General features: G+C 34.2%; 1 protein-coding gene across 1 annotated transcript in view; it reads left to right on the top strand.

The window, feature by feature from the left end:
* Positions 1–26,710, top strand: part of KIDINS220 (kinase D interacting substrate 220) — a 176,621-nt gene that overhangs the window by 105,772 nt on the left and 44,139 nt on the right. The window lies entirely within an intron of this gene.

Here is a 26,710-nt window from a genome sequence, read left to right as displayed (position 1 = left end):
ACTTTTTTATTCAATGCTCTTTCAACTGCATAATTTTAAAAGCTGATATCATTGGCTATATGTGAACTCTTACCTTTATTATTCTTATGTATGCTCTTCAGTATAATTCCATAGAAAAACTGAAGTGACATACTGCTGTTAGACTTTTGTATTAATGATCAGGTAGTGTTTTATTAATAGAATATTTAATACAATTTCTGTTCTTGAATGTATATTTTATGATTGAAAAAGTTCATATGAAGTAAATGATTTCATAGTGTTTATTTTGAAATTTATCAGAAAATCATACCTCTTTCAGTTTATTGCTCACTTTCTATTGACTTTTATAACCCTGCAAGGTTTTTTTATCTTAGAGTACAAAAAAATGATAGAATGTGTATGATTTATAAGTTTCTTCAACTTTTAGGTGGCAGGAAACTAGAAAGAGTTGCTAATATTGGATAACAGTATTGGAATATTTCTCTACTTTTTCCTCTTCCCAAAGCTCTATAGGCAAAGAAAAGTAATAGGTGAATTTTAATATGGGTAAATATTGTATCCTACACTTGCCGTCCAAAAATGCAATTTTACAAATGCAGGAGCTATAGTTTAGAGATCAGTTTAAGTGAATTAGACTTGGTGGCTTTAGTGGACTCTTTATGTCAAAAATATGATGCTTCCAAATGTAATCTCACTGCCATTAATAATACCTTATATGCTATTTTAATGTTTACAAAGAATTTTGTTTTAAAAACTCTGTGAGATAAGTAGTACAAGTTTCACTGTTCCCTTTTATAGGTAAGGAAACTGAGAAGTGAATTTACTTTTATGCTGGAATTCTAGTCTTTATTTGTTTCTTACTGTAAGAAAAGAGCTGACTGCTTGGGTAGGATGATGCTAACCTCTGAAAAAACATCTCTAAGGCTCTTCAGAGATGGGATTTTTCTTATCAAAAGTAAAAGCTAAAAAGCCATCTTGGGCTTCTGTGGCATTGCTAGTGTGTATGTATATTTGAAGGTTTGGTACAGTTTGTGCATTTCTTTTTCTTTTTTTTTTTTTTTTGCCTTTCTGTGCTTTCTTTTTCCTTTCTCTGTCTCAGGCATAGGGTTACCCTATAACTCATCCTGAGAGACACTTGCAAATAAATGAAAGAATTAAAATTAATAAGAGAAAATGATCAAGACTTCCATCCTAGGACAGCTGGGTAGCTCTATGGATTGAGAGTCAGGCCTAGAGATGGGAGGTCCTAGGTTTACTCTGGCCTCGGAAACTTCCCAGCTGTGTGACCCTGGGCAAGCCACTTGACCCCCATTGCCCACCCTTTCCACTCTTCCACCTAGGAGCCAATACACAGAAGTTAAGGGTTAAAAAAAAAAACAGACTTCCATCCTAAAAAATCTTTCATTCCATTTCCTTTAGTAAATGCCCCTTATTTAGCTGCCTTAGTAAAACTACTTTGCATTATTAAATTTTGGTTTGCTCACCAATTAAAATTGGTACAAAGCAATATTTGCACTTACTACTTGAGTTGTTTTGAAAAAAAAGTTTTACAAACCTTAAAGTACTATAGATATAAAAATTATATTAATCAGTTAACAATAATTTATTAAGTATTTAATATATGCCATGCTCTAGAATATGAAGACAAAATTGAAATAATCTGTTCTCAAGGAGTCACATTCTGTGAGGGAAATAATATTTAAGTATATATAATATCTATACACAGCAAATATAAGACAATTGAGGGTGGTGAGAGGTACCAGCAGCTTGGGTGTATGGGGAAGACCTCATATAGGAGGTTGCAAGTAGACTGAGCTTTGAAGGAAAGTAGGGGTTCCAGGAGGTGAAGATAAGGAAGCTGTACATTCTAGCCAAAGCTGATGGTATGTACTAAAGGCCTTAAGTCAGATGGGAAATAAAATTTTATTTGTGAGGACTTGCAAGATCAGTCCAACTGGCCCATAGAGTAAATGAAGAGGGAAGTAATATGTAATATGAGAGGTAGGTTGGAATCTAGTTGTGAAGGACTTCTAAATGCCCAACAGAGGAGTTTGTATTTGATCTGAGAGGTTTTTTGAATAGCATTATTTAAAGTCACATAGCATAGTGGGGAGAATATTGATGTTGCAAAGATAGATTTTTGTGTCCGAGAAAGTTCAGGGTTTTTGAAGGTCCTGCAGAATTTTCCACGTGCTATTCCTTTTGCTCTCCTATTTATTTCAGGACCCAGATTATTGTTCACAGGCAGTGCTTATCAAAGGCAGATTTATTATTAGACAATATTAGACAAATTTAGACCACACTTCCAACTGAATGTCATAATTTATACCAACTATCCTGCGTGGATGTGGATTACTACAATTATCTCTTTAGAGAGTGTCTGTGGTACTTGATCAGGAATCATTGAAGTATTCTGGAGCTTGATGTGATCAACCCTGTGTCATCTAGAAGCATTTTGAAAATCTCCTCATCTGTAAGGACTCTTCCATTTGGACTTAGCTCAGAATGTCTTCCATAGTAGTGACAAAGCTTTTGGTCAGTCGCATAAGTAAGTATAAATTTTATGCTCTGATTAATTCCTCTTCTAAATTTCATTTGAGGAATCACCTCCATCACCCAAGCTCACTTCAAACTTGGACTAACCCATGACTCTCCAGACACTACCTTTCCACCTTCCTCTTCTTGAGTAAATTAGGGCCAGTGGAAGGCCATGGCACCAAGGTCTGATGGCTGGGATGATTGCCTAGGTATAGTGGACTGTGAGAATTTGTATTCACTCATTCACCAATCAGCTCCCAGCATGGATATTTCAAAGTTTTGTGAGTTGTCTCCCAGGGCATGATTTTTGGAGGTGTAGTACTTTAGAAGGTACAGTGCTTGTCTGGATGACAGAAAATTGCTCATGTGGTCAGCTAAATGGGCTATTAAGCAAAGGGCATTGAGTCCATTCCATATGAGGCTAGGTTGAAGTAATGAGGGATATTTCAACTGGAGAAGAGAAGACAGGGGTCACAGGGGCAAAGAGAGGAAAAAAAAGAGACTTGATAGCCATCTTCAAATATTTGAAGGAAGGTCATGAGAGCGAAGGTAGACTTTATCTGTTTGACCTCAGAGGTATGAACCAAGACCTGTGGGTAGGAATTACAAATTTAGATTTACTATCAGAAAAAAAAATCATGTTTAGAGCAGGCCAAAAGTAGAATGGGATGCCCCATTTTTTCCTCATTGGAGGTATTTGGGTTGAATGACCATTTGTTTGTTATTGTCATGTTAGTTATAATAGGGATTACTTTTGGGTCACTAAGTAGATGTTGAAGTCTTATAGCTGTGGTGTCTGTTTTATGAAGATTGGGTTGGTTTCTCATTAAAGGGGCTAGGAGACCATCTTCATGATTTGATTGTTCTGAGGAATTAGGGCTTGAACAGATAGTGTTAAAATCCAGTCTATGAGGAGGCTTCTCAGGCTTGATTGAATTCTATTACCTTGTGAATCAGTATACTACCTCTATGATTAGATGTTGTCACCATGACAGATGTAAGAAGCAGAGGAGAGCCACTTACCCTTAAATCAATATTGTGTCCTTATTGATTTTGTGATTGAATAAACTTCTCCTTATTAAATATGTTGTGGTTCATGAGTATTTCAGTGTGTTCCAATCCTGAGACTGAACTACTGGTCTTGGCCCAAAAGTCTCAATTGTAAATTTATGCTGTTTGTTATAATGTAGGATTCTCCGAATATAGCTTACTCTCCTTAAGCTGTATATGTTATTTACTTTAAATAATAAACAAAGAATGTTATAGAGGCATAAGTTTGTTCTTAGTTTTTATGTATACATTCATTTTTCCATTTACTAGGCTTTTACTAAAGACTTCTGTGTATTTAAGACTGTATCATGTTAATTACTTATTTTTCAGTGAGTCACTAACATTTTTAACCTAAAAAATTTGAAATATTAAAAAATTTTCATGTTAAAACTTTATGGATTTATTGACAATTAATTTTAAAACACTTTATGTTTCTATTTATAGAGAATGTAACAAAACTTTTCCAGTAAAGAAAATGAATCAGTTGGCCTTTTTGGAGAATTCATAAGGAAATGACAGTATAGTAAACACATTAAAATTGTGTTTGTAATAATGAAATCCTAGATGATAAACCTGGTCATACTGTTATATTTAAATTAGAATGATGTTTCTGCTTCTAGTTAAATAGTAGTTGAATACTTTGCTTCTGTCACTTGAATATGAAAAATAGCATTTATAGGCTAAAAGTATCAGCAGGATATAACTGGCATACATTCCTTTGATTATTAAGGAAATCTGATTTAGTAAAACAATCAGAAAATAGTATTTTTTTAGCACTAGTAGTAAAATTTATTTTTTTCCCATAAAAAGCTTCATTTATTTTTATAGCAATTTGATGACACATCTGCTTGCTTTATGCAGCTGAAAAAGAAAATGTTGGTTCTTGGTGTTTGGTAAAATTGCTTTGTTAAATTATTTTCTAAATTGTTCAACTTTTAACAAATGACATTTGATACTAACACTGGAAAGCAATTTCAGCTAATTAAGTAGATCCTTCTATAAACCATTGGAACATTAAGATGACATACTGTTCATTCAGGATTATTTTAATTGGTACAATTATTGTAATTTTGTTGCAATTATGTGTTGAGCTAAAAGCTTTTGTCTAAATCATTTGAGGGTTTTTGTTAACATACATAAGTAAGAAGAAAAGGAATAAAATAAAAACTGAAGATAAGCATTATCCTGTCTACTTTTTTATTATAGTATTTTAGACAACCATTGAATTATTTCTATATAAAACTCTACTTCAGATATTTTCAGTAAACCTTTTAAGCAGTGACAGAAAATTTTTAAAGATCAAATTAAACATAGTTTTCTTAAAGATGATGATATTTGTAATTTTTGTTTTGACACTATTTAGCAGTTATTTAGGAAGATATTTTGAGAAAACCGTTATGATAGTGGCACAGAGTACCTTAATGTTATTTTCATTTTATTGATAGTTAATCATTTCATAAATGCTGAAGTTTTTTCAGCATGATAGCTATTTTCCATTTCATTTGTCTATAAAGGCCTCTAGTTCATTTCCTACTCAGCTCACTGAATTTTATAATACTTAGTCAAGTCTATTTTAAAATAATTCAAGGAATGATGCTTCTTTTGCTTTCCTTAGGAGACTTTTCACAAAAAAAAGATTGTATGAGATGATACTTTGCCTAACATTTAGCTAGGTTTTCATTTACTTAATTTTATCTCTTTGTATTATTTTATTCCTCCCTGGATTCTCACTAATTTCCTTATCCTTCAAGTATTAGTTGATAGTTATTATATCTCTCCTTCATTTTACTCAAATTATATATAGTCTCCTTTCTTTTACATACATATCAAAGTTCTAAGTGCTATTTAGGGTGAAAATTAGGTGCTAATTGTTTAAATTAGTGAGCCTATCCCTTTTGTATTTTTGGCAAGTTTTCTTTAGTTTTCTAATTTTGAGGTGTCAAGATTTGTACTGGTCCTTGAATTGTTTTATAAGTGTCATATTGATATCTTTGAATATACACTAGAATCAATGCCTTAAATATAGTAAGCACTCAATAAATACATATTACTTTCAATTGAATTGAATCATATGTCTCTTACAGGGTGCTATCTTAAATGAAGAGAAGTGACAACATTCTCTAGCCTCATTTTCTTTAATTATAGGAATGAATTCAAGTATTCATCAGCTACCTTGTATATAATTGTTTCCTCCTTTTTACTCTATAAGTATACCTATGTTTATTTAAAAAACCATATCTATGCTTTATTAATTATTAAACATTTATATTCTCTTTCCCTTGCCATTTGTGCTGTGGAGGTGATCCTGGGCTTTGGCATATTTTAGTGAATTGCAGATAGGAGTAGATTTTCTCACCCTGGAATTTTAATTCACAATCATTTATGAAGTGCCTGTTGCATTGCTAGGTGGTGCTGATACAAAGGTGAAACAAAAAATGTGGCTTGCTGAAAGAATATCTGTCTGTCATTGGATGGCCATCCCAGCTATATACAGAGAAACTTATCTCCATACAGTTCAAGGGATAAATATTTTTTGAACACAGCCACTCATAAAATAAGCTATTCTTCTTTGTTTTAATCAGGAATTAATTAAAGAACAAAATCTTCTATATTGATGATAAGGCAATAATGGTGTTTTGCCTGTCACCTAAAGTTGATTCCTTGAAAAGTTATCATCTGGATTTGTGTTTTGCTGGAGAGTACTTGGTAATTGAGTAGAGCCACTTGAAAATTGTTGTAGGGGTTGGACTAAAATGCTTTTTTTGAGTTCTATCAACTCTGATACTCCATGCTTTAGTTTTTCCCATTTTTGATTTTTAAAATGACAGCTTAGATCCCTCAAATGGCTTTATACATTTCTACAGAATACAAGAATTACGAATTTTGAATTAGTATATAATTTAGCATCTAACTTTTCAAACCCACGCAGGAACAGAACCTCAACTATAACATATCCACCTGACAAGGAGATTTACAGCCTCCGCTTCAAGGCCAGCCTCCTAGGAGGGGAACATCACTTGAAGCAGGCAGTTTCGTTTTTGGCCTACTGTAATTGCTATCAAAATTTTTATGAAATCAAGGCTAAATATTCCTCTTTGCAACTTCTACACTTTGCTCCTGATTCTCCTCTTTGGAGCCAAATGACAAGTCTAATTCTTTCTTCCCCTGATAGCCCTTCAAATATGTAAAAACATCTGTTAGGGACATCTAGGTGCTCAGTGAATTGAGAGCCAGTTCTAAAGAGGAGAGGTCCTGGGTTTGAATGTGACCTCACGTACTTTCTAGCTGTGTGACCCCTGGGAAAGTCACTTAAGTACTATTGCCTAGCCCTTATTATTCTTCTGCTTTGAAACCAAGATAACTATTGATTCTAAGACATAAGGTAAGGATTTCAAGCAAACAAGTCTTATTATATTCTCTCTAGTCTTCTCTTCTACAGGTTAAACATGTCCCTTTCCTTTAATTGATTCTCATAGGATATGGAATCAAGATCCTTTGCCATCTTTGTTGTCCACTTCTGGAAACTCTCCTAGTTATCAATGACGTTCTTAAACCATGTCTCCCAGAACTGAGCACAATAACTCCCAGAAGTCTAATGAGGACAGAGAGCAAAATACATTTGGACCATCACCTCACTTTTCTTTAAAACTGTCTTTTTCAGAACAGCCGTTGTCTTGCTATGCAAAACTTTTATATTTGTCACTGTTGAATTTATCTTAATTAGATTCATTTCAGTGTTTTAGCTTGTTATAATTCTTTTGGTCCCTGATTCTGTTATCCACTGAATTAGCTATCCTTCATAACTTTGTGTCATGTGCACAGTTGATGAACATTCCATCTATCCCTTTGTCTAAGTCATTGCTAAAGATGTTAAAATAACACAAAACCAAGCATACCTTAAGACTGGCACTAGCTAAGTATTGGCACGCATGTTGGGCTGGCGTGGGGGAGCTGACCTGTTCCCCCTCTTCCCAGCATCTGAGGATGATGTTCACAAGCCCCAACCCTCTGTCCAGCCACCCAAAGTGAGCACTTCCTCCCTCTGTTCTCTGGGGTAATGCAGAGGGCTCACAGGCCACTTGAAGCTGCAGTTTGGGTGTGTGAACTTGAAAACCTTTGCTGGTGCTGCCCTAGTATTCCGCGTAAGACTTCCTGCCATGTTAATATTGTTGAGTTTGGCTATCCAACCAGTTTTGAATCTATATTATTGTCTGATTCATATCTTGCTGTTATTACTACAAGAGTAGATTGAGATATTTTATCAAATACTTTGCTAAGTCTTGTAAAACTAAGCCCACAACATTTTTACCATCTACTGGTTTAGTGAATCCGAAAAAAAAAAAATACATGTGTCTATCATGGCCTTTACTGATGAAGCCATGTTGATTCTTTGTAATCAACACTACTTAAACTAGATATTTGCCAATCATCTCTTCAATGATTCATTTTTGAATTTTTTCAAGATCCTGTGTTGATTGAGACATAAATTTAAAAAAAATATTTTAGAATTGATATAGTTTTATAATTGAATCAAAAATTTAGAAGTAATTGTGCTGTGACTTGCTTATTGCCATAAAAAGCTTATTTAATTTTTTACTGATGATCCACCAGTCATATTTATTATTATATTACAATGTATGAATACTTTTTGGGGGGCCTTAAATTTTTAGAAGGCTAAATTTATTTATCTTTTTAAAAAGTGAAAAACAAGTATATTTTATATCATCATTTACCTTCTTGATGGTTAGAGGAAGGGGTTAGAGGGAGAGAATTTAGAACTTAAAATTTCCTTTAAACCCTTACCTTCTATCTTAGGATCAATACTAACAATGGGTTCTAAGGCAGAAGACTGGCAAAGCTTATGCAATTGGGGCTAAGTGTCTAGGGTCATACATCAGAATTAAAAAATTAAAAAAAAAATAAAGGCTAAAAATAAATAGGTAAAGAAAGAATGAAAGAAAAAACAAAAGAGAAAGGGAAAAGTGAAAAAAAATTAATCAGTCTATATAACACTCATGTAGGTCAACTTATTTAATACCAGTCTGTACTTCTTGGCTTTAGACACAGGTTTTGCCTGGATCTTTTTTAGCATATCAATTTTAATGTAACAAACTTGTATGTTTGTTTACAAAAGCCTTTGCAACAATTTATATTGATCAGATGGCTCTAATTTTTGTTGAGGTACCGTTATCAAAATATAACTTCGCTTTTATCAGGGAAAAACATTCTAAAACAGATTTTTTAAAAATTCATGATGGAATTCTCAATGCTGTATGCTAATTTGTCATAAAAATTAGGATCATAAGTTTGCAACCAGGGGTGCAGTGGAGTTACCAAGTTCAGTCACCATACTTTAGAGATGAGCAAGCTAAAGCCTGAAGAAGATCTAGCTTATGCAAAGTCTCAATGCTGGTTATTGGAAAAGTAGGCATTTAAACACAAGATCTTTGCCTCCAAATCCAGTACTCTTTCCATCCTTCTAGTCTACAGATGATATTTAAAATTAAATGTTCTAAATATTGCTGATTATTTATTGTTGATTTTTTTCTAGAAGTCAGTTACGAATTGAATGTAGTAGTTTCTTTTCTAAAATATAATGTTGAAACTTTTCATAAAAATAAATTTAACAATATTAAATATAATTTTTTAAACCCTTACCTTCTGTGTTAGAATTGATTCTGGGTATTGGTTCCAAGGCAGAAGAGTGGTAGAGGCTAGGCAATGGGGGTTAAGTGACTTACCCAGGGTCATAGAGCTATGAAGTGTCTGAGGCCGGAATTGAACCCAGGACCTTCCATCTCTGGGCCTGGCTCTCAATCCACTGAGCCACCCAGCTGCCCCCAATATCAAATATAATTAAAGAAGGAAGGTTAAAGAGAATGAACTTAGAAATTTTATCATTAATTTTTTCTCTGTTATGAAAACAAACTAGCTATGGTTTTTTGACCATTCAGTTCATTATTTTCTCAGTTTTCCTTGACCTTGATTATTCCTTATTCATTAAAATTCAAGACATAAAGGAATTTGAGATATTGTTTTCCAATGATATATCTAGGATCTAGTCATACCTATGCTACTAATTAATAAGTAGTTGTATGACCTTGTATAAGTTACTTAACTTTTCTGGTCCCCAACTTTTTCATCAGTTAGTTGTTCTCTATGATCTAATATGGTTCTATTAGCTTTCCAAGCTGTTAATGTTATTTGAGCTTGGGAGGGATTGGTTGGATAAATGAAATGGTATTTATTAAATAACATTTTGTATTTCAAAATCAAAGGCTTTTAAAAGAATTTTAAATTTAGAATGCAATAAAAGCAATATACAATGAATTTTTAAGCAAAATGCCATAGGGAATTTGGGGGTTCTAGTTGAGTGACATAAATGATCTTTGGTGGTATTATCCTAAAAATCTACAAGATAGTGATATTTCCTGTTCAAGTACAGTAGGCTTTCCAGACCTGATAATGAAATGTAGTTTCTTCTCCTACCTTTATGGTACAAAAAAATGAGGAAACAGGATTTTGTAAACATAGGATAAAACCAAAATGTTTATTGGCATTTAGGTATACTAAGTTAAATACATACCTTATATATTTTTCACAAATAGTAAAATTCAAAATGATTTGTAAATGTTATCGATGTTTCTTTTTATGAAGTGGTGCTGTTTCCATTGATTTCAATATCATTTTGTGATCTTATTTTCTTGATCCCAAGTTGTAGCAAAGGGGTCAGAATTTTTTTCTTTTAAGCTACATATCTCTCATATATACCTAGTTTGCATGTTGTTTCTCAGTCAGAATATAAGTTCCTTGAGGACAAAAATTATTTCTTTGCCTTTCTGTGTATCCTTAGTGCATAGTAAGCACTCAGTAATTGTTAGGTGATGATGAGGATGAGGATGCATTATCATCTTCATCATCTGATCGTGAAGTTATATGTAGTGCCATCTGTTCCCATACATACAGTCTAGACTTCTTGTACAAGGTGGCAGTTGGATAAGGAAGCTTGGGATCTTAAGATATGTAGGCATGAGGTGCACCCTGTGCAGAGAAGCAGAAACAGGAGATGGAATGGCATGTATATAGGAATGTGAAAAGGCCAGTTTACCTGAAACACAATTAGTGTAGAAATGGCCCCTTAGCCTGGAAAGGGAATTGGGAGTCAGATCATGGAGAACTTCAGAAACCAAGTACAGTAGTTTGTATTTTAGCTTTGAGACAAGGGAACCTATCATAGCTTCTTGAGCATCAAGGTCAGATCTATGCTTTAAGAATATCACTCTGTAGAGAAGTATGGAAACACTTGTCTGAGCCTAGATAAATAAACAAAGCCAGGAAAACAGTCTACACAAGAACTCTGGCAGTATAAACAGAATCAGAAAAGGAAACAACAAAAAAAAGAGAGCTAGCACCTTGAAGTCCATAGAGAGCTGGCCTTGGAATAAGGAAGATCTTCCTGGATTCAGCTTCTTCCTTTGATAAATATTAGCAATACGACACTGGCAAGTCGCTTAACTTCTCAGTGCCCCCTGGCGATATTGTCAGCAGTTAACTGATATACATTCATAGAGGATGTTTTTTTACACCCCAAACAAATTAAATAAGGAAGGCCTAAAAGTTAAGTAAGTATGACAACTGTTCATCTAGGAGAAAAGTGGAAGGGGAAAGAGCTGCTCTCCCTATGTGGAGAGATAGGAGTTTTGAATATATATAACAGCACATATTCTATCTTGTTTGGTTGACATGCTTAATTTTTTGCACTGCTTCTGTCCTTCTTCCCCCAACTCTTCTTAATCTTTATTACAATCTTTGGTAGGGTAACAAGGAAACATGTGAGCTATTGCAGAAAGGACAGATGAAAGTTTGAGGGACAAATTGGTCCCTGAATTGTGAAGTATGACTGAAAAGCAATGAGATTTGTTTTCTTGTATGACTTAATAAGCTAGTTCTTAAAAGCATTTCTAAAATAGGGATTAAAATACTTAGAACAGCATCAGTAGAGAAAGCATTTTTTAAACTTTTGAAGCACAGAACATTAATGTGTTTTGTAACTGTTCATTTGGGTATTTAAAAAAGGAAAGTAAAATTAAATTTGCCTCATTACTTTTTTAGTGAGGTTTTTCAGTATTTCTTAATGAAGTGTTAAGGCCACTCATTGAAATACATAATCTTACATTCTGACTATCACTGTGCTAGCATAATAAAAATACTTAATTCTTTATCTAAATCAAATACTGAATATAAATAATATTTTAAAATAATATGTTCAGGAGTCTAACCCTGGTGAAAAAGATCAGATCCCTTCTTGGGAAAACCCTAAAAGAGTTTTAGAGTATGAAGCAGTCTTTTTTTAGAGTAGCAGCTTTCTAGTAAAAAATATAGCTCAGATATTTATATTATTTTAGGTGGATGCTAGAGCAGTATTTTCTGGTCTTAGATTGATTTTGGATCATTTTCCCTTGCTATCATTTTCCTTGGATCATTTTGCCTTAAAATAATCATTACAAAATTCCAGTAAGTTAACTACTTGCAGATGTTTCCTTCCAAACCAAGAAACAAATTTGAATGTTCAATATTATTACATATTTAAATATGTAGCTTACATACACTTTCTACATTTATTAAATGATTAGGGTTTGTAGCTTTCAAATAATTTTGTTGTATTTTAATGATAGACATTTGTGTGCATACTTTTAGGATTTCAGCATTTATTCACACTTGTGGTCATATTTACATTAAGATCTCTCTGGCAAAGACTTGCTGTATCTTTTAATTTTCTTTCATAAAGAGCTCATTCACTATTAAGTTGGTTTTTCACTGTTTAGTGCAATCTTCTGCAATATAGACAATTTATTAAAACATTCTATTAGACCATTCTAGAATACTTGGTTTATTTGGCTGCAAGCTTCTTGGTTATATCTCTTTAATTCTACTTGAACAGCTATTACTGGATCACAGGATCACAGGATTTAGAGCTGGAAATTGGACATTAGAAATCATTCAAAGCCTCAGCCCCAACCTCCCAGGTCCATTGATAACAATTTTTTAGGGGGGATTAATGAATTAATTAAGAATATTTTTCCATGGCGACATGATTCATGATTTTCCTCACCCCTTTCCCTCCCCCCTCCCCGAGCTAATGAGCAATTCCACTGGGTTATACATATATCATTGTTCAAAACCTATTTCCATATTATTAATATTTGTAATAAAGTGATCATTTAAAGTCAACATCCCCATTCATATCCACATCGAACTACATGATCAATCATATGTTTTTTTTCTGTGTTTCTGCTCCCACAGTTCTTTCTCTGGATGTGGATAGTGTTCTTTCTCATAAATCCCTTTAGATTATCCTAGATCATTGCGTTGCTGCTAGTAGAGAAGTCCATTACATTTGAATGTGCTACAATGTATCAGTTTCTACATACAATGTTCTCCTGGCCAAACCCTCTTTAAATTTCTTTTTTACCATTGTCTTCTATAAATCAGTGCTTTGTGAAATAGAATAGCAAAAGGATTTTATGTTTTGAAGACATAGATTCAGATCCAGCCTGTGACACATATTGTTAGACCATACTTATTTAATTTCTCTGAGCTTAATTTAATAACTATAGAATCTCTCTCACAGGACTATTTTAAAGGTTCGTTGTGAGAATAAAATGAAATAATATATGCAAATCATTTTGTAAACCTTTTAAAACTTCCATTTTTTATTTTTCCTCTCCTTAACTTTTTATAATATTTAATTTTCTCCAATTACATGTAAAAACAATTTTTTACCTTCATTTAATAAATTTTTTTGAGTTTCAAATTCTCTCCTTCCTTCCTACTCCTCCCTCTCACTGAGATGGTAAGTAATCTGATATAGATTTTATATAGGCAATGATGTAAAAATTTTTTTTGATGTTAGTCGATTTGTTAAAGATGTCTCAGTCAAAAGAAAAGAGGAAGAAAGTGAATTATAATATATTTCAGTCTGCATTCAGACTTCGTCAGTTCTTTCTCTGGGAACAGATAACATTTTTCATTATGAGTCTATGTGATTGTCTTGAATCACTGCATTTCTGAGAATAATTAGGTAATTCACAGTTCATCCAAAAAATATTGATGTCACTGTGTACAGTGTTTTTCTGGTTCTGCTTACTGTGCATCAGTTCATCTAAATTTTTCCAGATTTTTCTGAAATCACTCTGCTCATCATTTCTCATAGCACAATGGTATTTCATCACAATCGTACTACAAACTTGTTTATCTGTTCCTCAACTGGAGAGCAACCCCTAAATTTCCAATTATTTGCTACCACAGAAAGATATGAGCTGCTATAAATCTTTTTGTACAAAGAGGCCCCTTTCCCTCTTTTTTTTTTTTTGTCTCTTTGGGACTTGGTAATGGTATTTATGGATCAGAGGATATATTTATGCACTGTTTTAGAGCCCTTTGGGCATAGTTTCAGATTGCTCTCCAGAACAATTGGATCAGATCACCTCTCCACCAAGAGTACAGAGCAAGTCTCCCAATTTTTCCACATCCCTTCCAATATTTATCATTTTTCTTTTGGAAAAAACTTTTCTCTAGATGGGTGAGTGATAGACCTAGAGTCTTGAATTAAGGAAGACCTTAATTCAAATCCTGCCTTAGACACTTAACATTTGCCTACCTCAGTTTCCTCATTTATGACATAGGGATAGTAATAACACTTCTAAGAATTGTTGTCAGGATCACATAAATACTATTCATGAAGTGCTATGTAAGTCCTATTATTATTATTATATAATGTAAAGCCTTTTGTCAACTTTACATAAAGTACAATTTAAGTGTTAGTAGTTACCACTCCTGGAAAACATTAAAGGAATTCTCATTCTTCACTTTTAATTGAATTATACAGATTTAATATGTTAACAATTTAACAATGTTAAATGCACCCAGAATTATCTAGTTATAACGTACAAATTAGCTATACATAATAGCTGTTGCTTACTGATACCCATCTAAGAAGTATTAAACTCTTTGTCACAGAGTTAAAGGACATGTGAGTCTAGAAATGTGAAGCTTGTGAGAAGGTTCAGAGGGGCAGTGTAGGAGAATATAAAGAGAGAACTGAGTTCAGTCTGTTCCCTGCATCATTCTTAACTATGATTCTAGTTAAGTATCTAAATGCTAGTACTTCCTAGGATTTCTCTAAGGCAAAGATAGTTTGAAATATCAGGGACCTGCAAAAGCAAGAATTCCCCATACTGCCAAACCATAGTTCTTTTAATTATTAATGTAAAAACCTTTTCATTGAAGTTTACTAAACCAGTGATGGGCAAACTACGGCCTGCAGTCCAGATGAGGCCCCCTGAAATGTTCTATCCCTCTGCCCGACATTATTCCTAATCTGACGAATACAACGAGTAGGTTACAATACAATGAAACTTTGAAAGAGTTGCCTTAGAAACAGACTGACAGATGAGCATTTCCTTTCCTCTGGTCCCTTCTTTAAAAAGTTTGCCCATCACTGTATTAAACTATTTACCTAAAGAAGGAAGAGAAACCTTGCTTGTTGTGATTGATAGGGTAATTTTGTATATTGGGAGGTTTAAGAAGAACTTGATGACATGTCATTTTTGACCTTCAGTTTTGCATTTCCTTAAATCTACATTTTTATTGTACTGAATAGACATCTCCCTACCCTATCTAATAGCCTCTTCTCTAGAACTCAGTATCTTCTCTTAGGAAGCATGAGTGGAGGCAACAGATTGTTTATTTGTAGAAGACCAGGTGGGTGATGATAATGAAGATCTATGCTGACTAGGGTTGTGGCCATAAGAAAAAATAGGCAAGAAATAATGGTAGAGGTAAAATCAATAAGACCTGGCCACTGAATGAATATAGTAGTGGTGTCATTTTCAGAAATAGAAAGGTCAGAAGGAGAAGTAGATTTTGAAAAGACCCAAGTTTAGTTTGGGGCATGTTAACATAGTATTAGTAATGGCATATGAACATTTGGTGAAGTAAATATAGAGGTTAACAGAATCTTTAGTGCTAGAAATATAAATGTTGGATATCTTCTTCTAGAGGAGATGATTAAAGTCATTATAATCTAGCTCATAGATTTGTTTTAAGGACCAGGTAGGATAGTGAGTGTTAAATGTGCTTTAAGAAGTGGAAAATGTAAAGTTATTGCCATTTTTGTTGTCTCTTCCAAAAACATATAGGTTTTTTAGTTCTTCCATACACATACTGATTGAATTCATAGAAGATCAAATGTGATAAGGTATAAAAAACCATTCAATTCAATTCAACAAATTAAGTGCCTACTATCCAAGGCATATTCTGAAAATTTGAAGACAAAAATTAAACAATTCCTTCCCTAAAGTTGCTTATATTCTAATGATTCTGACAAAAAGCAAAAGTACTTGGTATTTAAATCTTTAAGAAACTATGTCTTCATTAAAATGGAGAGATTTACAATACTATAAATAGATCAGGGCAACTTGTAAAACTCTTCCCACTATCCATTAAGATGCTCTTCATCCTTCAAGGAATTGGTCAGGTGTCACCTCCCATGTGTTACTTGAAGATTCTTACCCTTTTGTATTTCTTCTAACTCCTATAGCATTTGTGGTCTGCACCACAATTTAGCATTTAATTGTTTTTGTAAGGCCACTCAAATCATCCCAAAATTCCTTTGAAATTGTTTCTTATGGCACAGTGGTAGTTCCATTGCTTTCATAATACTGCCCAATTATGGTTAACATCATCTTGTAAGTTCCATTTCTACCAACATTGCATTAATATGCCTATTTTTCTATAACTACTCCATCATTTATCATTTTCCATCTTTGTCAGCTTTTCCAATATAGTTGTTATGAGGAGAAACATCAAGGATTTCTTCCTCTGAAAACTTTGTGATTATATCCTTTCCATTTGACAATTAGGGAATGGTTTTTATTTTTGTAAGTTTAATCAGTTCCTTATGTATCTTGAAAATGAGTTTTTAATCAGAGAAAATTACTATAAATATTTTTCCCAGTGAGCTGTTTCCCTCCTAATTTAGCTCTTTTGATTTTATTTTGTAAAATCTTTTAAAATTTTATGTGATCAAAATTGAACATTTTATCTTCTTCTGTGATCCCTGTATCTCTTCTTTGGTAATTCATTCTTCTTTTATCCACAGATTTGAAAGATACTTTCTTCCTTGCTTCTCAAATTTGTTTATGATGAGAACTTTTATTTCTAAGTAATTATACATTTGGAACATATCCTGGTACTGTAAGGCACTAGTTTATACCTAATTCCATTAGACTATGTGTTTTACATATTGAGACCATCAATTCTCTGTGAGGAAGTAGATAGCATTCTTTTATCATTAGTACTCTAGAATTATGATTGGGCAAAGCATTTACTAGAAATTTTAATTCCTTTCAAGTTGTTCTTTTTTACAATTTTGTTATTGTCTAAATTGTTCTCCTGCTTCTGCTCTCCTGATTCTGTGTCAGTGTTTAATAAATCTAAAGCTGCTAGTTATTGGGGCAAAAATTCACTTTCAACAAGAAGTATTGGGAAAACTGGAAAGCATTAGCTTAGATGTTGCCTTGTTGAAGTCTCTATTACAATATTTAAAGTGAATCTTATATTTTGATGTGAAGTGTCTGGGCAGTTTTCTTAAATACATTTCAAATGAAAATTACAAAAATGTATATGTCTGTATATCTATGCACATATACACATGTACACACACAATTCAGGCCTCTAGAAACATTTCATTTATAAGCAAAATATTTTAAAATTGTTTGAAGGTAGCCCTGTTTTTTTTTAAACCCTTTCTATCTTAGAATCAATACTGGGTGGCAATGGGGATTAAGTGACTTGCCCAGGGTCACACAGCTAGGAAGTGTCTAAGGGCAGATTTGAACCCAGAACTTGGGTTCTTTGGGTCTCTGGGCCTGGCTCTCAATCCACTGAGCCACCCAGCTGCCCCCTGAAGGTAGCCTTATTAAGTACTATTATATTGGTAACTAAATTGTTATAATGCTTCTACAGGTTTTGTGTTTTGTTTTTTTGCTGCTAACATCTTTAATCTGCAAGATTCATAATATTTGAAATTTGAATCAGTACTTATTTGAAGAGTAAAATCTTTATATATTATCCTTTTGAAAATCAATAACTGCAAAATAAGGGCATATGTGAAATTTTTCCTTATATACTATCCTTTTGAAAAAGGTAACTGCAAAATAAGGGCACCATGTGATTTCAGTGTACCATTGCCAAAAGATTATCATTTACATAAATACCTCCTTCAGAAGAAGAATTTAATGTATTGAGCTCAAAACATTAAAATAGAGATTTCAGTCTGTAAAACAGCAGTAGGCTATTGGCTTGTGAACAGCAGTATTGTTCATTATACTCAGAACACTTTTAATATTCAGGCTTGAGCACAACTGGTATTAAAATTTCACTCATTTGTTTCATGTGACTTGTCAGCTGTGTGTTTTTATATATGCTCTTATTTTTTGCCTTTTTTGGTAGTATCTTCTAAATTTAAAAGAACTGAAATAAGTGGACTACCTTTTTAACTGCTTAATTTCCATTTTTGGTCTGAGTTGCATAGTTACCAGAAAAAAATTGTATATGCCTTTGGGAAGCTTTTACTCCAGGCCTATATTAAATTTTAAATTAATATTTAATAAAAAAAATTGGAGGCTGTATTAGACTTGTTGAACAGTTGTGGCAATAAGTTTGGAAGGTTTTTTAATCCTTTTTTTTGGCAATAAAGGGATCTTCTGAATTTGTAATGTATAAAAACCCATCATTTTCCTAGTCTGAAATTAATATTCTTTATTGTCTCTTCTCTAGAATCCTATTCTTTTCTTGATGGTTAATTTTATTCTTGTGCATTCCTTCTTATATTTGGATGTTAGCCAAATGTTGAATCTCACTGTTGAGAGTAGTAGAAATATTGTTGTTAGATCAGATCACATATAACAAATTATAATTTGTTAGAGTTCATTTCAGTAGAGATTTGAAAGAGTTAATGATTTTCTGAAAATATTCCTTCAGCTGGCAGGATTTGGCAGTAATCTCAAATTACTTTGAGAATTAAAAACTTTGAAAGCTCCTCTATGTTTGTTTAATATTGTTCTATAGTGATACCAATGCCCATAAAGAGTGACTTTTTTTTTATTAAAAATATTGCAGATATTTTTCGTGGACTTCAATTTAATTTTTTATGCAGATTTTACAATCTTGTGGTTTGCCAACAGTCACTTGCCAAGTGCTGATAGTACTTGGGCCCCAAATCAGGAAGACCTGAGTTCAGAAGTTTCCTCAGACACATATTAACTCTGTGATTCTAAACAAATCACTTAGCCTCTGTTTGCCTTAGTTTTCTCTTCTGTAAAAGGGAGATAATAGCACCTATCCCTCAAAGTTGTTATGAGCATTACATAAGATAGTATTTGGAGAGCGTTTTAGCACAATGCCTGGGAACATAGTAAGTGCTATATAAATGCTTACCTCTCCTTTAAGTCTCCCTTTGCTTTTCTTGAGTGTAGACTAAGTGTTAAAGGTTGGAAGTGGTAGCAGTGCCAGCACTTTCTTCATGGAACACCATCTTGTTTATTTGTCCTTTGTAAGTCTTCTGTTAAATCTTTTCTAGGAAAATGGGAAATGTCAATGGGAAATAGATGGCAAATAAAAGGTACTGTCAGAGAAACCTTGAACATGAGCTTGGACAAACTTCTGAAACTAGTGGAGGATAGGAGGACCTGGCCCATGAGATCACAAGGAGTTGAGCAGTACTGAACAATAAGTCCACTAAACTTTCATTGTGGAAGGGAGATGACTCTTTATTTGCAAAGACAATGGTAGTAGAGTATAAGTTGTGTTGAGACATCTTTGAAGACAGCCCCAGTGACATATAATTTTTACTTTTTAAGGACCAGCTTAGCGTGATGAGCCTGATTATTTATATTTATATTTATAGGTTGGATAATTAGTGACTTCCTTCTCAAGACAACCTAGAAGGGTGGCAAGAAAGGTCTATCACATCAGGGTAAAAGTCAAGTACAATTTAGCACAAACAGTACCCAGGCAAAACAATGACCACCTCTCCTTGGCAAGCTAGCATAAATCTCAGTGGCAACTGAACTAGCAGCAGTGGCTTCTGGACCTCTCAGCCCACAAACGGTAAGGGGGCATAGATAGCTGATCAGAAGGAGATTATAACGTTTCCTTCACTGTCACTGGGAGCAGGATTCTGTGACCTTGTCCATATAAGGATCAGAGTTAAAGTTCTGGGTCACAGTTCCAGGGTGAGGAAAAGCACTAGCATAACAGTACTTATAGATTCAATAGAGTAGAGTTTCTGGTTATAGTTCCAAGGCAGAAAAGAATACATATGTTTGCTCACAGATCAGAGCACAGCCCAGGAGAATAGTAAACACTTCTCTTTACATCATACATTGAAAGAATTAAAACTTATGGCCCTCCTGAACTAGCTCTAAAACACCTGCACAAAAAACTTGAAGTGTGGGATGGTGCCTCATCCACCCCTAGAATAGAACCCAACTTTAACATAAAGGTAAAGGTCAAGAAATAGGGAGAAAGGGGGCAGCTGAGTAGTTCAGTGTATTGAGAGCCAGGAGGAGGTCCTGGATTCAGATTTGGCCTCAAATGTGACCCTGAGAAAGTCACTTAACCTTCATTGTCTAGCCCTTACCACTCTTCTGCCTTAGAACCAATATGAAGTATTGACTCCAAGATGGAAGGTAAGGGTTTATATTTTAAAAAAAAAAAAGAGAGAGAGAGAGAGGGAAGGAAGGAAGGAAGGAAGGAAGGAAGAAAGGAAGGAAGGAAGGAAGGAAGGAAGGAAGGAAGGAAGGAAGGAAGGAAACGAGGAAACGAGGAAACGAGGAAATGAAACGAACAAATAACCAAAAAAGAACCTGATCATAGAAAGTTACTGTGGTGACCGAAAAGATCAAAGCACAAACTCAGAAGAAAATAACAAAGTCAAAACTGGCACTTCCAGAGCTTCAAAGAGAAGTGTGAATTAGTCTCAGGCTCAAGAAGAATACCTAGAAGAGTTCAAAAAAGATTTTTAAAATCAGATGAGAGAGGTAGAGGAAAAACGTGGAAAAGAAATGAATGTGATAAAAGAAAATCATGAAGAAAAGAGCTTGAAAAAGACACACAAAAAATATTGAATAAAGTTACACCTTAAAAACAGATATTGGGTTTAATAAAAGAATGGGACTAATTGGTTTTAATTAGGTACATTGGACTAATTAGAATCTTAGTAAATAGAAATAGGGTAGATAGTGAGGAGTACCTTTAGGAGTCAGCTGGAATCTTGGGGCGAGTTCCTGTGGGGATTTCTGAGGAGCCATAGAGACTGTTGGTATCCACCTGCCAGGCACTCTTGGAGTGAGGTTTTTACTCTGAGAGTCTGATTGGATCTTACACTCTGGAAAACTGTGGAAAACTGAGTGGCAGTTGAAAGAGGAAAATAGGTTGGAGTTTGGGGAATAAGACTGTGAAAGAAGATCAGCTGAAAAGAGAAAGAAATACTGTTTTCCTCTGTGTGGCTGCAGAGTAAGGCAGGCTGACTGAGGCCAACCAAAGCCTACCTAGGCCCTAAAATAGCTGGCAGTTGAAAGAGTGAGCTGGAAAGAATACAAGGAGACAGTAACTTTAAACTATATATAAGGAGATTATTAATTAGTATAGGTTATTTAGAATAGAAACTGGGGAATTAGTGATAGATTAAGGAGTTTTAAGGAGGCTCAAGTTTCTTGAGCAGGAAGAAGGTTCTCATGAACCAGTGGTGTAGGAAAAATTTAGTTTCCTTTTAGAATTGGGCACTATTTCCTCAACCCTTTTTAAACCCTTTCAAGAAATATTAATATTAATTTCAAGAATTATTAAATAGGTTTGTAAAAGCTGTCTCCAAGTAGCTTTCACTCAGCCATATCTGACTGAGTAGGCCCAATCTGTTACCACAAGCCTCAGCTCAAATCAGCTGGTAGCCATCTGGCTTTCAGACAACAACAACAACTAAAGTTAAGAAAAGATACTGTATCCAAATTTCTAGCCAACACAGAATAAGCCAAATGGTAAAAGAGGTACAAATAATCTACTGAAGAAAAGAATTTGGCAACATAGAAAAAAATGTACAAAAATTGTCTAAAGAACTCCTTAAAAAGTATAATTGTACAGAAGGGAAAGGAGGCACAAAAGCTCATTAAAGAAAATGATTTTTTTAAAAATTAGAATTGGGCAAGTGGAACCTAATAACTCATGAAAAATCAAGAAACAATAAAACAGAAAGAAAAGAATGAAAAAAAGATGAAAATGTGAGATATCTCAACAGAAAAACAGCTGACCTGAAAAATAGATTCAGGAGAAATAATTCAAGAATTATTAGACTGGCTAAAAGCTATGATAAAAAAAGAACATAGACATCATCTTTGATGAAATTATTAAGGAAAATTGCTTTAATATTCTGGAACTAGAGCATAAAATAGAAATTGGAATAATCTATTGATCACTTCCTAAAAAAGAACCTAAAACCCAGGAACGTTATAACCAAATTTCAGAGCTCCCAGGTTAAGGAGAAAATATTACAAACAGCCAGAAAGAGGCAATTCAGATATCATGGAGTCATCATCAGGATAACACAAGACTTAGCAGCTTCTATATTAAAGGATCATAGGTCTTGGAATATGACATAACAGAAGGCAAAGCTAAGATTGCAACCAAGAATCATCTAGCTAGCAATGAAGTATAATCCTTCAGTTGTTAGGGAGGGGGAATGGATATTCAGTGAAACAGAGGACTTTTAAGCATTCCTGATGAAAAGACCAGATCTGAATAGAAAATGACTTTCAAATAAAACTCTCAAGAAGCATTAAAAACAACAACAATAACAAAAAAAATACAACCACAACAATGACCAGAAAAGTGAAATCATAAAGAATTCACTGAAGTTAAACTTTATATTCCTGCATGGGAACATGATACTTCTGACTCCTAAGGACTTTATCATTATTATCACTTTGAAGGAATGTATATACATAGACAAAAGGCATGAGTGTGAGTTGAATGCTATGGGATGATGTCTAAAAATATATCAATAACAAGTGAGAAAGAGGAATGCACTAGGAGAAAGGGGAAGGGAGAGGTAGAATGGAGTAAATGATTTCCCACAAAAGAGGCATGAAGGAACTTTTACAGTGGAGAAGATGGAACATGTGGAAAGGGAACACTTGTAACTTTACTCTCATTGTATTGGCTCAAAGACACATACTTAGGTATAAAAATCTGCCTTACCCTGCAGAAAGGAGGGGATAAGAGAGGGGGCTAGGGGCCAATGGAAGGGAAGGTAGGTTGAGGGAGGTGGTAGATGTAAAATACCTTTGAGGATAGACAGGAAAGAGAGTAGAGGAAATGATGAAAAATAGAATAGAGGGAAGGAAATACATAGTAATCATGACAAAAAAATTTTATGGCAGGTTTTCTCTGGCAAAGGCTTCATTTTTCACATATATAGAGAACTGAGTAAAGTTTATGGGAATATAAACCATTCTTCAATTGATAAATGGTCAAAGGATATGAATAGGCAATTTTCAGACAGAGTAATGAAAACTGTCTATAGTTATATGAAAAAAAAAAACCTCAAAATCACTATCGATTAGAGAAAACTCAAATAAAAAGAACTCTGAGGTACTACTCTCCACCTAATTGGCTAATATGACAGAAAAGGATAGTGATAGTTGTTGGAGGTGATATGGGAAAATTGTGACACTAAAACACTTTTGGTAGAGATGTGAAAGGATTTAGCCATCCTGGAGAGCAATTTGAATCTAAAGAGTTATAAAACTACATATGCTTTGACCCAGCAATACCACTACTAAGTCTGTATCCCAAAGAGATTTAAAAAAAAAAAAAAGAAAGAAAAAGGACCTGTATGTACAAAAATGTTTATAGCAGCTTTTTTTTTTTCCTGTGGAGGTAAAGAATTGGAAATAGAGAAGGATGCCCATCAACTGAAGAATAGTTAAACAAGTGTTAGTATATGATTGTGATAGAATACTATTGTGCTATAAGAAATGATGAGCAGGGTGCTCTCAGAAAAACCTAGAGAGACTTACATGAACTGATGCAAAGTAAGGTGAGCAGAACTAGAACAGTAACAGCAATATTATATGATGATCAGTTGTGAATAACTTGGCTATTCTCAGCAATATAGTAATGCAAGATAGTTCTCAAGAACTGAGATGGAAAACACTATCCACCTCCAGAGAAAGAACTGATGGAGTCTCAATGTAAAGTGTATATATGTATTTAGCTTTCTTTATTTTTGTTACTTTTTGTGGGGAGGGTATTTTCTTTTACAACATGACTAATATGGAAATATGTCTTGTATGACTGTACATGTGTAATTTATATCAAATTGTTTGTCTTCTCAAGAAGAAGGGAGGGAAGAGAGAAACAGAATTTGCAACTCAAAAGTTTTTAAAAAATGAATGTTAAAAATTGTTTTTACGTGTGATGAGGAAAAAAATGAAATTTTAAATATCTTTTAAAAAAATAAATGGAAGAGGCCAAAAGTTTGTGGACTGCAGAGAAATAGCAAACTTGTATATTATGAATACTTGCTTTAAAGCCAGAAATATCTGAATATGGTAAGCTCCAAATGGTATCCAAAAAAATACATTTTGTTTGTATTTTAACAGACAGGAAGCAACTGGTAAGTGATATAGGATACTTTTATCGGCTTTCTGAATTCATTGAAACTGCCAACTTTTTTTTTTTAAACCCTTAACTTCTGTTTATTGGTTCATAGGTGGAAGAGTGGTAAGGGTGGGCAATGGGGGTCAAGTGACTTGCCCAGGGTCACACAGCTGGGAAGTGTCTGAGGCCAGATTTGAACCTAGGACCTCCCGTCTCTAGGCCTGACTCTCAATCCACTAGCTACCCAGCTGCCCCTGACTGTCAACTTTTTAAAGCAGATGTTAAACAAATTGTGGGGGGGGCATAAAAAATGAAGATATATAGAGTACAGTTGAGGTAACTTCATTGTACCTACTTAAATGTGCTATTGATACTGAAAAACAAGAAAATGGATAATAGAAGAGATGAAGGAAGGAAACAAGTATTTATTAAGCACAACGCCAGACACTATAATAGGTTAGGAAGGTGCCAGGTTATGGAACGCTTTAAAAGTCAAAGAATTTTATAGTTGATTTCTGGAGGCAATAAAGAGCCACCTGAATTTCTTGAGTGGAGAAGTCAGGTCTGTATTTTCAGAAGACCATTTTGACAACTGAATGGAGAATGGATTGAAGTGGAAGAGACTTGAGGCAAGGAAATGAGCCAGCAGGGTATTGCAGTAGTCACAGTGTATAGTAACGAACATCATATTTGCATGGTGGAGGGTCAGAGGGGAAATGTGGCACATATGAAAGATGCGTGTGAGAAGATAGAAACAACAGGACTTGGCCACTATTATAGGGTGAAGAAATTGAGGAGGACATCTGGATTGTATGACTGAGTGACTGGGAGGAATATGATACCTTCAGAAGTAATAGGGAAGGTAGTAAGAAGGTTAGGCCTGGAGAAATGGATCTGAAAATCATCTGTGTGGAAATGGCAACTGAATTCATTAAAGCTGGAAAGATAATCAAGTAAAATAGCATTGAGGGGAAAGTGTGCTTAGGACAGAGTCCCATGGGATAAACTAATGTGACCAGAATGAAGATGTAGCAGAGTAGACTGAATAGGAGTGGTCAAATGGGAGGAGAAGGAAGAGATAGTAGTGTCCCCAGAACTTAGAGAACAGAGAATCCAGGGGAAGAGAGTAATTCACAGAGCCAGGGGCTTTAGGGGTCAATAAGGTTGAAGATTGAGAAATTACTATTAAATTTGACAATTATGAGCTGATTAATAATGTCACTGAGGGCAGCTTTATCTCAGTAAAAGCAGATGAGAGGAAAGGAAGTGGAGGTTATCTGTTACAGATGTGCTTCTCAAGGAGTTTCTTCAGAAAAGGGAGGAAAGGCATAGGGTAAAAGAAATGAATGACAGGACTTGTGAAGATGATTGGCCCAGATGAGGGTTTTTAGAGGATTATTGTGCTATGGGAATAGTACAGGCAATAGGGAACCAACCAGGGGAAAGGGATAGATTAAATGAAGAAAGGGGATAATAGAGCAATATGCTGGAGAAGATGGAATGGAATAACATCACTTGCATATAGAAGGATTTGCCTTGTCAAAGAGAAGGGCCATCTTTCTTCATATGAGATGGGGATGAAGGAGGAGATAGTGGCTGAAAGTATCTGAGAGATGAGATGAAGAGAGAAATGAGAGAGGTGAGATGATGAGGTTTCAGAAAATAGAGCTAAAACTAGTTCAGACCCTGTAGTTGAAACATATTGATGTATTAAAACTTATTTCAAATACTCAGAAATTTTCCTTAACCTTCTTTAGTTTTAAGTGTAATTCTTTTTTTTTAAACCCTTACCTTCCGTCATAGAATCAATACTGTGTATTGGTTCTAAGGCAGAAGTTAGGTAAGGACTAGGTAGGCAATGAGGGTTAAGTGACTTACCCACGGTAACACAGCTAGGAAGTGTCTGGGGCTGTATTTAAATCCACTGAGCCATCCAGCTACCCAGCTGCCCTTTAATTCTTTATGTTAAAACACAAATTTACTAACCATTTTGCTTTCTTGTTATATTTTTCCAAAAATGTCTTTGTCACATACTTTTTCCAAATTAAAATTTTAATAACTTCTGTTTTTTCAGTGCCTACATTTCTCCCTTATATGTGTAACTCTTCTGGTCCAGAGAACCATCTCTTATTTAAAAAGAAAAAAACAACTTATCATAAAAAGAAAAGGAGCAAAAAGAGAAAAAAATAAGTAAAATTGATGAATGTTAACTTCTGACTACCTTTCAGTACTCTGCAAAAAGCATCTTTTCATATCTCTAATTTGAGACTAATTTTATTCTTTGTTCTTTTTTATTCCATTTATCTATTTTTCTAACCAATTCCAAATGGTTTTAATGACAGCTGCTGTCATTTAGCTTTTTGGAGAAACAAAATGTTTTTCTTAAATCTTTTGGCAGAATCTGTTTATACAATGATAATAT

Source organism: Gracilinanus agilis, chromosome 2 (assembly GCF_016433145.1).
Source record: "Gracilinanus agilis isolate LMUSP501 chromosome 2, AgileGrace, whole genome shotgun sequence".
Taxonomy (NCBI): domain Eukaryota; kingdom Metazoa; phylum Chordata; class Mammalia; order Didelphimorphia; family Didelphidae; genus Gracilinanus; species Gracilinanus agilis.
This window is presented reverse-complemented; position numbering and strand designations above follow the sequence as displayed.